This window comes from Chenopodium album, chromosome 5 (assembly GCF_948465745.1).
Source record: "Chenopodium album chromosome 5, dcCheAlbu1.1, whole genome shotgun sequence".
Taxonomy (NCBI): Eukaryota; Viridiplantae; Streptophyta; class Magnoliopsida; order Caryophyllales; family Amaranthaceae; genus Chenopodium; species Chenopodium album.
This window is the reverse complement of record NC_137838.1, coordinates 13,349,415-13,366,060: the sequence shown is the minus strand read 5'-3', so window position 1 is coordinate 13,366,060 and position 16,646 is coordinate 13,349,415.

The window sequence follows — 16,646 nt, the reverse complement described above, 5'->3', positions numbered from 1 at the left end:
CATGTGAACCCCACATTTTTTAAATACTGTGAAAAAGTGTGTGTTGCATCTAAAAGAAAACGGAGGAAGTGTATTTTATTTTGTGGCATTTATATTTATTTTGTTGGCTTGCCCTTTGCCTTAATTCGCTGAAACATCCTTTTGTTGGCTGATATGCTTCATTTGTTGGCTGATATGTTCCTTCTGTTGGCTGATATATTCTTCTTGTTGGCTGACATGTTCTTTTTTTTTTGTTGTTGATACATTTTTTTTTTTATTAATGTCTGATATATTCCTAATGTTGATTGATATCAGACATCAATTGGCTAATATATTCATTTGAATGGCTAATATGAATAATGTATCAGCCAAGAACCCAAAATATATAAGCTAACAGCCAAAAATGTATAAGTCAAAAACTCAAAATGTATAAGCCAATAGCCGAAAATAAGCCTATATATTATTTTATTTCAGTCTCTCTCCTCTTTCCCATCTTCCTCTCTTTCTCTTTCACGTGAAAATAAGAAATCCTCACAAATCCCCTCACTCCTTCTCCTTCAATTCGTTCCTCACTTCCCCCTAATTTCCTCCTCCACCACACCCACCAACCACAACCACCACCACCGAACCCACCATGTAACACCTCAATAATTCTCTCTTTAAACCTGTGAGGACCCCGAACAATATTCAAGAGAATTACTGGCGTGCTACCGCCACGTGTTCAAACGTTAAGGCTTTATCAGAACATAGCAGCGGAAAAACTAACTAAGTTATAAATAAGTTTCAAAACCAATAACCAAAACCAAATTAAATGATATAAGCTGGAACCATTAAGGCCCTTATTCAAAACCCAACAAAAGTAGTAAATAAATAAAACCAGAGTTTAAATAAATTCAAACTTATGAAAAGAAATAAATTGCGAACAATAACTAACTCTACACTCAAAATCCCACCACCTTGATGCAAGTCCAAACTATGTAAACACCTGTGATGAGTCTGCTCCCCAATATTACAAGTGTAAAGATTGGATCATTACAGGGTCATTGAAAGGCAAAGGCCATGACAAAAGAAAGACACACAAAACACGCAATCAGCAAAGCTGAGTACATACAAGCTGCAAAACAAATAAGAAATCCATAACATGCTACTAATAATCAATCATCATGCATCATTAAATTATAGACTCAACACACGACTCAATTATCAATTTTATTAAGACTTCACTAGTTAATAGTAGCAAACTTATTTTATTTATTTCTTTGGATTAAGCAATAGACAAGGTTGTCCAACCCATGCTCTATTTGGAACATCAATAAAGAAAACCCCATGCCTCCTTTCGGAAACATCAATAAACATCCAACGACCACGGGCGCGACTCCGTTACCGTAGTTAGTATGAGATCTCACCTAACTCCTAGTTTTGAAAAATATTTGAAATAAGAGACTCGTAGATCAGACGACTTCGAGAAAAGTACACGGCTAATACCCCGTGTACCCCAACCCCTGATTGTCATTACTCCAGAAGTGCACCAATCCAGAGTTTTATTTCTCACCCATCTTGCACTTTACGTGATTTACAGATTTAGACTTGGTGATGACTCATATGCAAACAATACAATCAATCCAATATCAATTCAATCAAGTAAAACAACTTTCCAATTTCAATTCTTGATTTATTAGTGACAAACAACATTTATTATTTATTCCTTTAACTACCTCGGTGTATAAACACCTTGAGTGCATAAGGCACCCCAAAACCTTAACCTCGTCTTATAAGACTTGAATTCTTCCTTTACTCATCCTATTTCAATAATCATGAATGAGTAATAAATTAATCATTACACCAATCACATACCTTTGCCTCTAAGCGCACCTTGCATAATTAGAGCACAAATAATACTTGCAATATAAAATAGTGCACGTCATACGAAATTCAAAATTTATAACCAAACAATTTAACTCAGTCATCCCTATACATGATACTAAGTTCTCGATCCGTCCTTAAACATGCACCTAAAAGCAAGGTTTCGTAACTTGTACGTACCTTGAATAAAAGAATTGGTATGTCACTTTACTATCTAGAAATCACCTTCAAGTTTAAAGTTTAATAAAAATCTTAAAATTATTTAAAAACCCCTAATAATCTCCCTTTTTAATTGGGGATTAAACCCTCTTTATAAAACATCAAAAGTAGTACTAAGAAACTATTTCCAGCACTTAAAACTTCAATAAAAACATATATTTATGCTTAATTAACTTTAAACATAATTAATTTTATTAATCAAACTCAAGGATAATATTTTAAGCATAAAAAAACTTCGTTAAAATCAAAAACTGCCCGAAAATCATATTTAGAGGCTGAATTTGGCCGAGAGAGGGTGGTGCTCACTACCAAAGGTAGTATTTCTTTCTTAAAACGTTGTTTCTACATGGATTACTGTACTTTTTTTTATCAAAATCGGATGAGTTCAGAACCTGACCGGGATTAAAACGGGATTAATATTAATGAACGGAAATCTAAAAATTAAAAACACGAATTTACATGTTCAAAATAATCTGGAATTAAGTTAAACTAATCATTAGTTATAATCACCAAAATTTCAAAACATCATTACTATAAAAGCCCTAAATTAATTGTTCATAAAAACCCTAAAATCATGATTTTCAATAATTAAAAACCCTAGGTTATAAAATTTACAAAATCTGAAAAATCATGACATTTATAAAATCTGAAAATTCATCAAAATACAATTTGATACTAATTAAATTAATTTCAAACAATTAAATCAAAACCCATAAATCAATAATTATAATTACACAAATTAATAAAACAAAGGAGAAAATAAGACTAACCTTTTTGTGTGGGAAATTTTTGGGGATTCATGGGGTATTTATAGGAGAGAATTGTAGGGTAAATAGGAAGATTGGGCCTCATAAAAATAATGGGTCAATTAAGTAAACAAATGGGTTAGGCTTGTTTGATTGGACATAAATTGTACAATAAAGGTGCATAAAATAATTTGTTCAAATAATTTTCGATCCAGATTAATAATTTGAAACTTTTGAAATTAAATTCCGGAAAATAACAAATAAATATTATAAATAAAATAAAATTCCATTTATAAAATATTTAAAACAATACGGGGGATTACACACCAGCCGAAAACCTACAACTTTCATTAAATCGCACCACTAAATCAAATCTAGGGTTTCAATCGCCATCATCGTCATCGTCGTCTTCATCGTTGTTGTCGTCATCCACCATTGCCATCATTGTCATCTTCATCGTTGTCGTTGTCTTTGAAGATCGGACACACAAACATTTGGTGCAGATGCCCACACCCAATAGTTTGTGTTTAAATTAAGTGATTTATTAATAAAAAACATTGCATAAGGCATAATGAATAAATCTTGTAAAAAAAAAAAAGCATAATGAATAAATTATTACACGCTTAATGACACTTAATAACTAAAAAAACTCAATGCATTTAAAAACTATAAAATTCAACTTTATTTTTCATACTAAAACAATATACAAATAGATAATTAACCCAAGTTTCTTTTGCTGAAATGATCACTAGACCCATTACATTCAACCACCTGAACTCCGTCGTTTCTTCTGCTCAACCCCGCCATAGTTTGGCTCTGATTCCTCCCACCGTTGTTCCTTACTCTTCTCTAAACCACCTCGATCACTCTCTTGATTTCATCCACCGTCGTCGCTTACCCCTTTTGGATCACCTCTTTCTCCTTAAATGACACCTTACTTCAACTCTCATTCAGTGTCACATATACATTGACATTCAAATTTGAATTTTGAAATTTAAATTTTCAATTCTGAAATATTTTAAAGTGAAAATTTTCAAAAAATTTACAGTTTTTTCACCAAATGCCCTTGAAATTTTCAAAAATTCACCAAATACCCTCTAGTTTTTCCAAATTCACCAAATACCACTAATGTTTGTTAATATTCACACCGTGACCTTAAAGTATCCTTGACGTTAAAGTTCCGTTAACAATAAAATTTAATTCACCAAATACCCTATCTTTGTTAAATAATTACACAAAATACCCTTATTTTTGGAGGTACAACATCTAGTAAGGAAATTAGTCGTTAGTTTTGATTCTCAACTTTTTTTTTTTGTGCATAAATACTCGATACGTAGCATCCCTCTTATTTGCTTAACCACAAATTTTTAACACCATGAGTTATCAATCTAAATCATGAGTACTTTAGTATAAGAGTTGCAAACATCTTCTATTCATAAAAAGAAGTGTTGCAGACCTCGCAACGGAGAAAAAGATGGCCAAATGAAATAGAGATGATTACTTACGGGCTTGGACGGAAAACGAATCGGGCTTATAGTTCATATTTTGTCCAACGGACTTAATATATAGCAAACTCAAGCCCCTTTTATGCGGCTTGACAATTAGTCTATCTATACCCACCCTAGTAAGCAGTCCGGGGTAGTCCGTGGGCTAACGAACTCATAACTTCTTACTGCAAATTTTCTCCTACAACAACAAGATTTGTTTGCAACTCTTACACAAAAGTACTCATACATTGAGGAGGATGATTTAGATTGATAACTCATGGTGTTAGAAATTTGTGGTTAAGCAAATTAAAGGGATGCTATATGTATCGAGTATTTATGCAAAAAAAGAGTGAGATTCAAAACTAACGGCTAATTTCCTTAATTTCAAACTAGACGTTGTACCTCCAAAAATAAGGGTACTTTGTGTAATTATTTAACAAAGTTAAGGCATTTGGTGAATTATATTTTATTGTTAACGGAACTTTAACGTCAAGGATACTTTAAGGTCATGGTGTGAATATTAACAAACGTCAGTGGTATTTGGTGAATTTGGAAAAACTTGAGTGTACTTGGTGAATTTTTAAAAAGTTCAAGTGCATTCGGTGAAAAAACAGAAATTTTTAAGGTGGGTCAAAATGGGGCTAAATTTTCGACCAATCTAAATTTACCAAAGTGACTGTTTATTTGGAGTATGTGACAATGTGTACAGTGTACTCTTTTCAAAACATCAAGAGTCGTCTTATGTCAGTAAATAGTAGAAGCTTTTGCACACTTCTTGAGCTCTAATTCACCGCCTAAACTTCACTATATATATGAGTACTAAACATTTGCTTTGGCCATTATCAAAACAAAACTATTTCTTCCATATATTTACTTGCACACTCAATACCATCTTCCTTGTATTAATCCACTAAACCTCTAAAATCTCAATAGTGTGTTATTAATTTCGCAGTGCTTGATAATTGTATTTTATATAACATGGTTTTTCTACATTAAATAATTATGTCCATTCTATCTTCTATCTTGCATTTTTCTTTATACTTCATTTTACGCTTTAATTAAGCACTTATACCTTAATAATGAGTGAATACAGAGTCAATACAAAATTCAGTCACCTCTCGTTGGTGTTTTTATGTCTGCTAATATTATGTGAATCAAATTGAGAAAAATTGTATACACCATTAATTTCAATAATATTTCTAGATTGTTTAATTCATTATCCAAAAACTTTGGAAGATAAAGATATCTAATTATATTTGCTAGTAACGTGATTTTCAATTTAATTAATTACTATTTAATAACTTTACAAAATTGAGGCGTAATAGTGTTCAATATCTGGTTCAGCTACCACTTTGTAAGAAGTGAGTGTTCCCACACAAGGATCATCCACATTTAAGGAAGAAGAAAGTGGTTTCTTTTCTTCCTTTTTTAAATACTAAGCTAGTAATTCGTTCTGTCGCAATAAGTGGAGGAAGTGTTCTTTGCTTTTGTTTTTTTTATTGGATTATACGAGACTTTGATTGTTTCTGCCCCGTTTCTTTTCTAAACTCCAAAAAAGGTGATACAAAAAGTGGAGACTGAAGAAACTGGTTCATTCTCCGATTCGAGAATCTAAAAAATTAATATTCGATTTACTCCAATTTGCTGTAACTTTCACTAGTGTTTTTAGTTTCATTAAAATTGTATCTGCGAGTAGATCCGATAAACTGCGCCAATTTTTCATGAATAAGATAATACAGTGCTCTTTTATAAAACACCTTAAAATTGATATTGGATTGTAACATTTATTTAAAATCTAAATTTATTAATAAAATATTAGCAATGTTTAGTTTGTTTATATTCTATATGCTAAAAAAGAATTGTACTACTACCTCCGTTTCTTATTATGTGCAACAAAGGGGTATTATTTGTGAGACATAAAATATTCCTTTGTTGAACATAATAAGAAACAAAGGTAGTATAAATTATTGACAGGATAAAGTCGTACCGATCTCCTAATCAAAAGAATTACCTAAGTCCTCTAACTAAATTCAATAGGGAAGTAGGTTTGAATCCATAGGGAAAGAAGTCTTTCTATTCCTAAATAATTGATATAATCTAAATTATTAAGTAAGGAGAAAACTAAAGCAAATTAAATGAGGGAGAAATCAATAAATCAAAGGCTAGGGTATAAGTTCACCAATAAATAATATTTCAGGGTAAATCACAACAATCAATTATCAATGCATCAATCAATCAGATCATAAAGGACTTTCGCTACGTATTACAATCACGGAATTAATCTACCGGTATTAAATCGCATCTCTCGAATCTTGATTTAACTATTTATAAATTAACCTGCTTATTAAAACTAAGTCTAAACATCAATTTTCATCTCTCGAATCTCGAATCAATATTGCATAACTCATACAATTAAACCAAACCTAATATAATTGCAAAGCATTAAATTAATCAATAGGAAATCAATCAAAGCATAGACAATCAACAATATTAAATTACCCTTTTACATTATTTATGGATCCCCATAACCTAAAAAAACTACTCACACATTGTAGACACCCATTTGTGTCTCCCCAAAACCAAACCCAGTGATGAGTACCTTTCACGTCGAATCATAATCGAATGAAACGAAAGTGTGGAAAGGTCTAGTGTTGCGGGAAGTTTTTATTTCTTTTCTCTTCTCTCTGTTTTTGAAAACTTAATTTTAAGAAAACAGTCAATCCAGTTTGGTTGGTCCATGATATGGGTCCAATAGTAGTGTAGTTGGATGGGGCTTACAAAGACCTTTCCAACGATATATTATAAGCCCAATTCCGATGAATATTGAGGAAATTATGGCCAATTTACTAAACTGGGCCCGGTTTGAGCTTTATGTGCGGCCCAATGATCTAGGGGAGGGCCTAATATGATTTATCATTCCTAATGCAATTAGGAATGGTTTTGGTCTTCTAGAATCTTCTAGAAGGTTTTTTTCATTCCTAATTCAATTAGCATTGATAAGTTGACTTTTCAGAGTTTTAATCAAAATCAAATAGCATTTTTGAAGAAATTATATTATTTTATCCTCCAGTACAGGAAATTTATCAGATTTTTGAAAACGCGTTGAAATCCAGTTTGGCGTCCAACCCCAGGCATTGGCGCCTGGAACCAGGCTTGGCGCCAGACGCTAGCCATTGGCGCCTGGCGCTAGCCACTTGTGCCTGGCGCCAGCTAGCCAGGGTTGGCGCCAACCTTGTTTTGCGTGCGTCAGACTCTATTTTGTTAAATTATCTTTTTTGGCTGATTTTCTCTATAAATATCGTATCAAAAACTCCGTTTTCATTCACCAATTCTCATCATTCATCATCTTTCATTCACAAATTCTCAACAATCATTAATTCTTTAGCGTTCTTTCATTCTTTCAATTCTTTCTTATTGTTTTCACATACAAAATTCCGCATTCGCAAGATCTAGAAACACCTAGCCATATTCGAAGTTGCCTTCGCCCTAGATGTGAAAGGTTTAATTTCTGAGGGTTTGGTCCCAAATCTCTATTTAAATTATTTAATTTAATTGTTTGTTTATTATTTTCCTTGAAGTTACTAACGTGTGTATTTTGTTATTAGAAAGAGGTACGAGGCATCAAAGTAAGTACTTTATTGATTTATTGATATTATGATGTAAAAATCATGTTTAAATTGTTATTATGATTCCTAATATCATGTTTAGGGAAAAGGTTATAATATTAAATATGATTGTTATGATGCTTCCTATGTTCTTCCTAATATTTATGATTGTTAGTATCATGTTAGGGCTAAAGATTTGATTTTTATCGCTTAGTGACATGCTAGGGTTTGTTATTTATCTTGTTAGTATCATGCCTAGGGTCTTGCTATTTTTATTATGCTTTAATATTAACATGAACATGATTATGATTATAATTGTTACAATTTATTATTATTATTATTTTGATGATTATTATTATTATTCATGTTTATTCTAATGATTTATTATTTATTATGTTGCTTGATTATATTTATATTTATTGCTTGATCACGCCTTTTTATGCATGTTAAAGGGAATTTGGTACTTGTAATCACGCTTAATAAGATAATTAATAATCTTGTTAGGTTAACTTTGATTATAATTCAAGTGATCGCCAATAATAGTTTGTTTGTGCATTAAATTCAACCAACATAGATTAAACAGGTTTAGGGTTAATCTATTGATTGTATGTTAGTCAGAAAGCGCACATGAATATGATCAGAATAAAGTAGAGGCCTATTATTAGGGCAGGTTCAATCTCTTTTAGGTTGGATTTGGACCTTCATCCCCGGACCCTTATTTGGTTCATGACCTTATGGAGTTGACGATCTCTTGGATCGTTAAGGGGTGTAACCTTCACCTCGTGATGATTTACAAGTTCCTTAAAAACTTGTTGGCGACTCTTTTGCTCTATCTTCTTCCCTTTTGGACGCCACCGTACTTTAGTGTATGATCACAGTGGGGTTCGAGCTAGTGGGATTTTTAAAGGCTTGAAATTATTCCCTACACACATATTAAAATCTAAACTAAGCAAAGCAAATAAACAAGACATGATCAACCAAAGCAATTAAATTATTGAACATAAAAGGGGGAAAATCGTTACCAAAATAAACGAAAATAATGAATTGCATAAACTAAGAGTGTAAGAGAGAACAAGAGTATTAACCAAAAGCTTAAAACTAAAATCTGAGATTTTTTTACTAATGAAAAGTGTAAGGAATTATAGGTACTAATTGCGGAAATAAACATGAATCATATTCATACAGTACCTAATCCCAAGATCTAATGCATAACACATAAAGAACATGTAATTGTACCTTTTAAGCGTGATTCCACGTGCGATCGAGCAAGAACAATGGGAGATAAAGAACCCAAAGCGTGATTCCTCTACTTAGTCCACGAGCACAGATTAATACCTCCACTAATGCTAGTTAGTTGCAATTGAACCCTTCAATTGACCTTCTACGGAGAAGAGCGAGAAACGAACCACCACACGCGCCACCAAGGGTGGTCGGCCGTACGGACGAGGGGAGAAGAGAGATAGCCGTGAGATAGAGAGAGGAATTAGGGTTTTGGGATTGGTTGCCTTGATGTCAAAATACACTGTGTGTGAATTATGAGTGACTGCTTTTTAAACAACCCTAGGCATAAATATTATTTTTAGATCTCATCTCTAAATAAGAGCCCATGTCAAAAGCCCAAAACCTAATTCTAATCTAACTATGCTAGCCCAATCTATTTCATGATTAGTTAAATGCTCATGAGGCCTCTAACTTGCTTAACCCAATACCCTTGTGTGTAACCTCATAGGATCCATTCTAGCGGGCTTTGGACTATTTGACTAGTCCAAAGATCATCTATATATCATAGTCTAGCAACAGATGATGACGCCCCAAGAGAACGAACTTATTATCTCCATAATAGTGATCCTTGATATATCTAGTAATTGCACTTATCAAAGGCACAACTCCTTCAATCTCCCACTTGTCTGAGACAAGTGCGCAATATTCAAATTTCTTAAGTTAATTTGTGTCGATTTGATAATATGATTGCATCTCATGTCGTGATCATATTAATCTACAAATCTTTTCTTGAAAAACTGAGTTAGATTCACAGAACAAATGATTACTGTGTAATGCATTTGAGCACGGCCATGCATTTTCTGAATTATCCCTCTTCAAGGGGCCAAGACACATTCCTAATTAAATAGGTAGACTCAATCAAATCTTATGGCAACCAAAGCTCCCACTCAACTTTAGAAGTGACCGGGAACACACCCTTTATAATCTCTAGTTACGGGCAGACGTTTGAGTGCACCACAGCCATAACATCAATTGAATGAAATCAATGTTCCACTATGTCAAAGGAATCCACTAATGTATTCGGAAGCTCTATACTTGAACTTCAAAGTAGGTCTATAGTTCAATCATGCATCATTCATGCATACCCATGTGATTGACCGAGCTTCACTACGCTCCTATAGCCCATGAAACTGCGTTATCCAATCAATCTAACATGCTAGTCCATTAATTGAAATCATTTATGTCCAGTTTAATGATTCCGAACTAGGAACTTAAATAATATATGAATTTAGTTCACCTGTGGGGTTCCATTCACCAGGTCATCAACCTGATGAGCCCATCAATTCATAATTATTTTGGACATTTTATTTAATATCAAAAAACCATAATTAAATAAGATTGAAACAATTGATAAACATAATTCTACAAGTTAATGTATTACTTATGTGACATGTTTTCTCAAAACATACACAACTCAAATTACATAACTTGCTACAATCCAAGAATCTTAGTATGAATCTCATACCTTGGTCATGGAAGGGGTTTAGTAAGTAGAGTTCATGAGACATTCTCATAAACATGAATTTTGCAATTTCTAAATTTAATAATCATATTCATCTCCATTCACTAAGGATTTTCCTTCGTCCTTATACAAGGAACTTAGGAATTTCTAATTTGTATTCCAACGTAACATTGAATTTCGATTGAAATCTATCATCACTTGTTTTTAAAACGCGTGAATCAAATAGACGAGTATAGTCCATGACATTCATGATGCATCCTTTGCATATTGCATGAGGATCATCACTCAAAACCTTAATTTCATCAACCTTTCTCAAAGCATTGAATCATTAAGCAACGTGTCATGTTACATGGGATTGAAACTCCTTTCAATATAATGTTGAACCTTATAAGAATCTTATCAATATAAGCTTCTTAACTAAACTCAAACATCCTTCGAGACCTATCTCTATAGATCTTGAATCCCTAATGTACTCATCATCCTCTTCAAGGTTTTTCATACAAAATGCACTACCCACCACTTGACTCTTCAAGCAATGAATAATTTGCTCTTTATACTAGACCAAGAAGACTTCATAGCTCCCACTAAACATCTTGTACACACAAGACCTTTTCTTCATTTTACGAGAACCTCAAACGATTTGATTAACTCACAAAATTAAGAACATTAACTCCATGATTCTAACTTCAATCCATTAAGGATATTTTATGCATCCATAGGATTATTGTTTTTCAAAACCATTCTGATTGTATCGTATACAAATCTTCTTTCATGAACAATTTCAAGAAAGTGTTTTGAAATCCAGCTACCGAATCTCATAATATAAGGTAGTAATCACTAAAATATCTCTAATAGATCTTTGCAAGATGACTAATGTAAAGGTTTCATCGTAGTCATAGTCATACTATGAATATGTTGAACCTTTAACAAGTCTTTGCTTTATTTAGAAAACATTTTCTTTCTTGTCTGCTTTGCTTATAATGGGTCTCACCCAATTAGGCAAATTTATCAAGTGTCATACACTTGCTTACAGACTAAGAATCTATTTTAGATTTCCTGGTTTTTAAACCACTTGGAGTTATAACTTGTCAAATCATCTTTGTTACTTGCATAATCATCATGTTCCAAAATAAATATTTCAAAACTCTTAGTCAATATGAAATCATATTTCTTTGGCTAAGTTTTACATATGCTAGTCATCATTGTGGGTTTTTATGCAACAATTGAAACTCATACAACAACTTTGTTTAGTTTCAATAAGAAACGACAATAGAGGATGTGCACTTAGAATGTACTACCTTCGACACATGATTATTATTCCCATTACACTTAATGAGACCACGCGTTGTCATTTGTAACATGAGGTGAATCATGCTCATATTGTTGCTTTTATTCGATTATTTCTCAAATTTCTTCAAGATTTTCGAAATCACTTTTCTTGAACTCTTTCAAGGCTCTCAAACTTTTTGAGATTCTTATACTCCCACTTGCCTTTTGAGGAGGCACATTTAGCATAGGGTGAAACAATCATGGTTTGAACCACGTTTGTTTGTTGCTTTTCTCGAACTCTTTCAAGATTTATACTACTCCCACTTGACCTTTTGGAACAACTTCCATAAGGGCACCTACTTGAGCAACAACATTTTGTGCTAAGTATGATTTGTGTAGTAGTACCCCGTGCTCTGTATAGGAATTGATCGTGTAGTAAACGATTTAATACAACTTTTATTCCTTGCTTTGTAGAAAGACTTTATAAGAACTTTTCTTATCCATATCACATATGAAACCTTTGCTACATTTTGATTTGACCTATGTTTCTTTGTTTAGTTTTGTAGCTTATCTTAAAAGTATATCCCTTGAACAATGGTTGGAAGATAGGTAATTTTCATCCATTATCAAAATATATCTCATATAGATTGATATCTCCTTTCATAAACACTTCACAAGGTTTTCTTTCAGAGTTTTTCGTAAAACGATTTCACAACTCTTGGATGTTTATCAAGGTATTGGCTTAAATTCTCATTATTACGATCCTATCGCAATATTTTGAATATATTGCCAAGTACATGTCCTGACTTAAATTTTCACAATTAGAATCATATTGTAATGTAAACATTATTTTATCAAGTTGATACTGAACTTCATGCTGAACATTTTGAACTTTTCAAAGTTTTCACTCTTATGCTTCAACTAAGCACAAGTAGTGATCGTATCACAAATGAAGTTTCATTGTCCATCTCTAGCCTTTGAACCTTTGGTTTTTTTTACATCGATACGTATTCGACCTTGAGTTCACATCATCATTTCTCTAAATGGTTACTTTTCAAAATTTCAAATTAGAATGATAATTACATATATCAATGGATTCATAATCTAATGATATTGAAAGTCCATCCCTTTGGATATTTCGCATGCAATGTTCATTTTCATTTGAATTATTTTCCATTTTAGAAACAATTCAGATATAGAAATGTTTAATTATTTCTATGATGAATCACATTTATATAGGTTTTATAGGCACGTTTATGCTAAGTTTATAGTTGCTTTTTAGGTCTTTTAGTCGCTTTTTAGGTCGTAAATACATAAGTTGTTTGTTTTGTACTCTATTACGCTCCGTTTGTGTTTTTCTTAATGTTTCAGGTGATTTGATAGACATTTGGACGCTTTCGTAGTGTTTGGAGTTGATTCGGATGATATTTGGATGGAAGTCGATTAATTGAGTTTATAAATCAAAGATCCCACGTTCGTGGATGTTGATTTTGAGATTTATATGCATGAGGAATGAATATAGAATCCACAAGGGTTGTTATGCACTTTTCGGAATTGAATTTGAGTTAGAAACGAAGTTAAACGATGTTTTACAAAGTGGCAAAACAGACATTTGGTCACTCTTTTGATCATAACTTGAGCTCTACAGATCGGATTGAATCGATTCAAATTACGTTGGAAACTAGACTTGAATTTATTTCCAATGATAGGTCGCACGCCTCAAGAAGCTTCCTAGAACAGAAGTTATAGACGTTTGAATCTAAGCAATGCAGTCAGCCACCCGCGGGATGTTGCTGCGCCCCTGTCCCGCGACCACTCGACACCAGCCATAGCTACTGCCATCCCGCAGCCACCAGCCTACGCCCGCAGGTTCTGGCGAGCCAAAGCAGCCCATGAGGTGCTCATGTTGTCGACTTTGCTTGCGGTTTTATGCCACGTCATCTTTTATCATCCAATAATAATTCAACCTATGTAATCTTTATTTTCTTATTTTTTTAAATTTATTTTTAGATTAGTTTTAGGATAATATAAATACTCAAGGGATATTATTTTTCCCTTATGCCTTTTTATGCTTTTTTTTTTATTTTACGTTCTTTTGAGTTTTCTCTTGAACCCTAGTTTCTCATGGCATCTCCATGAATTCTTCCATGGATGATTCTTGGGTTTATTATTTCAATTCATTGAGGTATTTTATTTATATCTCTTATTTTTAATTATGTTTTATTCTTAGATCTAGTTTTAATTATTTCATCCATGTTTGAGTAGTTTATTTCTAGGCTTTGGGAATCCATGTTTATATTATGAATCTTGATTGATAATTTTAATATTTTGATTATTGATCTCTCTAATTGATAGTGTTTAATTGTTAATCTTGCAACCTGATCAATTGTTTGATTAATTTTTGTTAATAAGAGTTTGAATCGAAAGATCTTACTTTTAGAGGCTTACCTACAATTAGCAATTCTGATTATGTTAGCGACCGAACTACATATGTTGAATTGAGAGTGTTAAGACCCGACCGTAGGCTTAGCAATTGCTCTAGATAATTGATTGATTGAATTGTTATTGATATTTGATAGATTTAGAACTATAATGGTGAACCACAACCCTAGGTCTTTTTATCAATTGTTTTATTCTTATTTTAATTTTGACTACTTCCTTATCCCAATTTCGTGACATAGTTTAGTTTCTCCAATTTCTTAGAGGTTAGATTGAATATCATCTCCCTGTGGATTCGACCCTACTTACCCTACTACATTGTTAGTTGGTTTTGTTAGGAATTTATTTTTGACAGGTGTACGCAACCTATCATTCTATCATATAGAACTTTGAACCTATTTAGCAATTCAAAACACATTATGACTCAATGAAGCACAGAATAACATTTATTCCACGTTTTTGAATCTTTGATGCTTAGTCACTACTAACATTGAATGGTGTTTTGTTAATTGCAAGAATGAATAACATTTACTTAATTATAGCCAATAACAAGGTAAGGTGAAATATAGGTTCTACTTGTAAAGTTGCAACTTTTGCTTCCAGACTCGTAGATTCTACTTGTGAAGTAGCAACATTTGCTTCTAAACTTGTAGATTTATTTCTCCTTTAGCCATACTTCTTCATTTAGTTCAACCTCATTCTCAATGAGAGAGAACTAAACAAGACATCATATGTCCAAGAAGTAGCAATGAGCTAAATCAATTTCTATAATATACTTCTTAAATTTGGAACATTTTCATTCTTTTACCTTCCAACTGTTATGAGGTAGTTTCTAATCAATTGGAATTGGTCCATTTAATTTGAAACATTTGCTGTTCATAACAACTTTTAGCATGTAAGTAGTTCTAGGTTTAAGAAGTAGCAACTTGTTTGCATTTCTTGGCCTATGACTTCTTAATGCAATCCTCATATATTCCTAAACCTTTACCATTTAAGCCACTTAGAACATTTCTCTTAGGTTCAAAATGATGCTTTGCTTAACTACTTTAAGCACATTTCATGATTTTGCTAAGTCTATTCAATCATTATTCATATTAGAGTTTAATCAACTATTTAACTCTATATGAAATGCATGAAGAATAATGTCATTTGATCAACTTTTGATCATAGAGATTTTCAATCACTTTCTTATATTCAATCATATTGAAAATAAGAGATTTTATTGGACCTCTATACTTGTCTTTTAGAGGGTTTGTACCTCCCATCTCATTTAATTAACTATTTAACTCTATATGAAATGCATGAAGAATAATGTCATTTAATCAACTTTTGCTTTCACGTTGCTGCCCACAGCCACCTTGGACCGCTGCCTTCCCCGCCCTTCCTCTTGGACTGCCTCCGGCAGCCGCTGTGGCTGCGCCACCCAGCCGCGGCTGCCGGCCTCAAAACTATTTTTTTTCAATTTAATTATAATTAAATCAAATCAGTCCAAAAATTAAAATTAAATCAACATTCAATCTTAAAATTAGGGTTAGGGTTCGAAAATATTCAAATTCAATAGGGCAAAATTCGATCCTTTTTATGGCTATTTTGAGCGAGTTAAATCACATTTAATCAATTTCAAGATTTAAATCACATTTAATATAATAATTGACCCATAATTAAATATTCTCCCTCCTAATTGAATTAAAATTGTGGACTATAAAAAAATTATAGTTAATATGCATAAATGCAATAGGCTAACTGATACCACTGTAGGGAATTATAGGTACTAATTGCAGAAATAAACATGAATCATATTCATACAGTACCTAATCCCAAGATCTAATGCATAACACATAAAGAACATGTAATTGTACCTTTTAAGCGTGATTCCACGTGCGATCGAGCAAGAACAATGGGAGATAAAGAACCCCAAGCGTGATTCCTCTACTTAGTCCACGGGCACAGATTAAGACCTCCACTAATGCTAGTTAGTTGCAATTGAACCCTTCAATTGACCTTCTACGGAGAAGAGCGAGAAACGAACCACCACACGCGCCACCAAGGGTGGTCGGCCGTACGGACGAGGGGAGGAGAGAGATAGCCGTGAGATAGAGAGAGGAATTAGGGTTTTGGGATTGGTTGCCTTGATGTCAAAATACACTGTGTGTGAATTATGAGTGACTGCTTTTTAAACAACCCTAGGCATAAATATTATTTTTAGATCTCATCTCTAAATAAGAGCCCATGTCAAAAGCCCAAAACCTAATTCTAATCTAACTATGCTAGCCCAATCTATTTCATGATTAGTTAA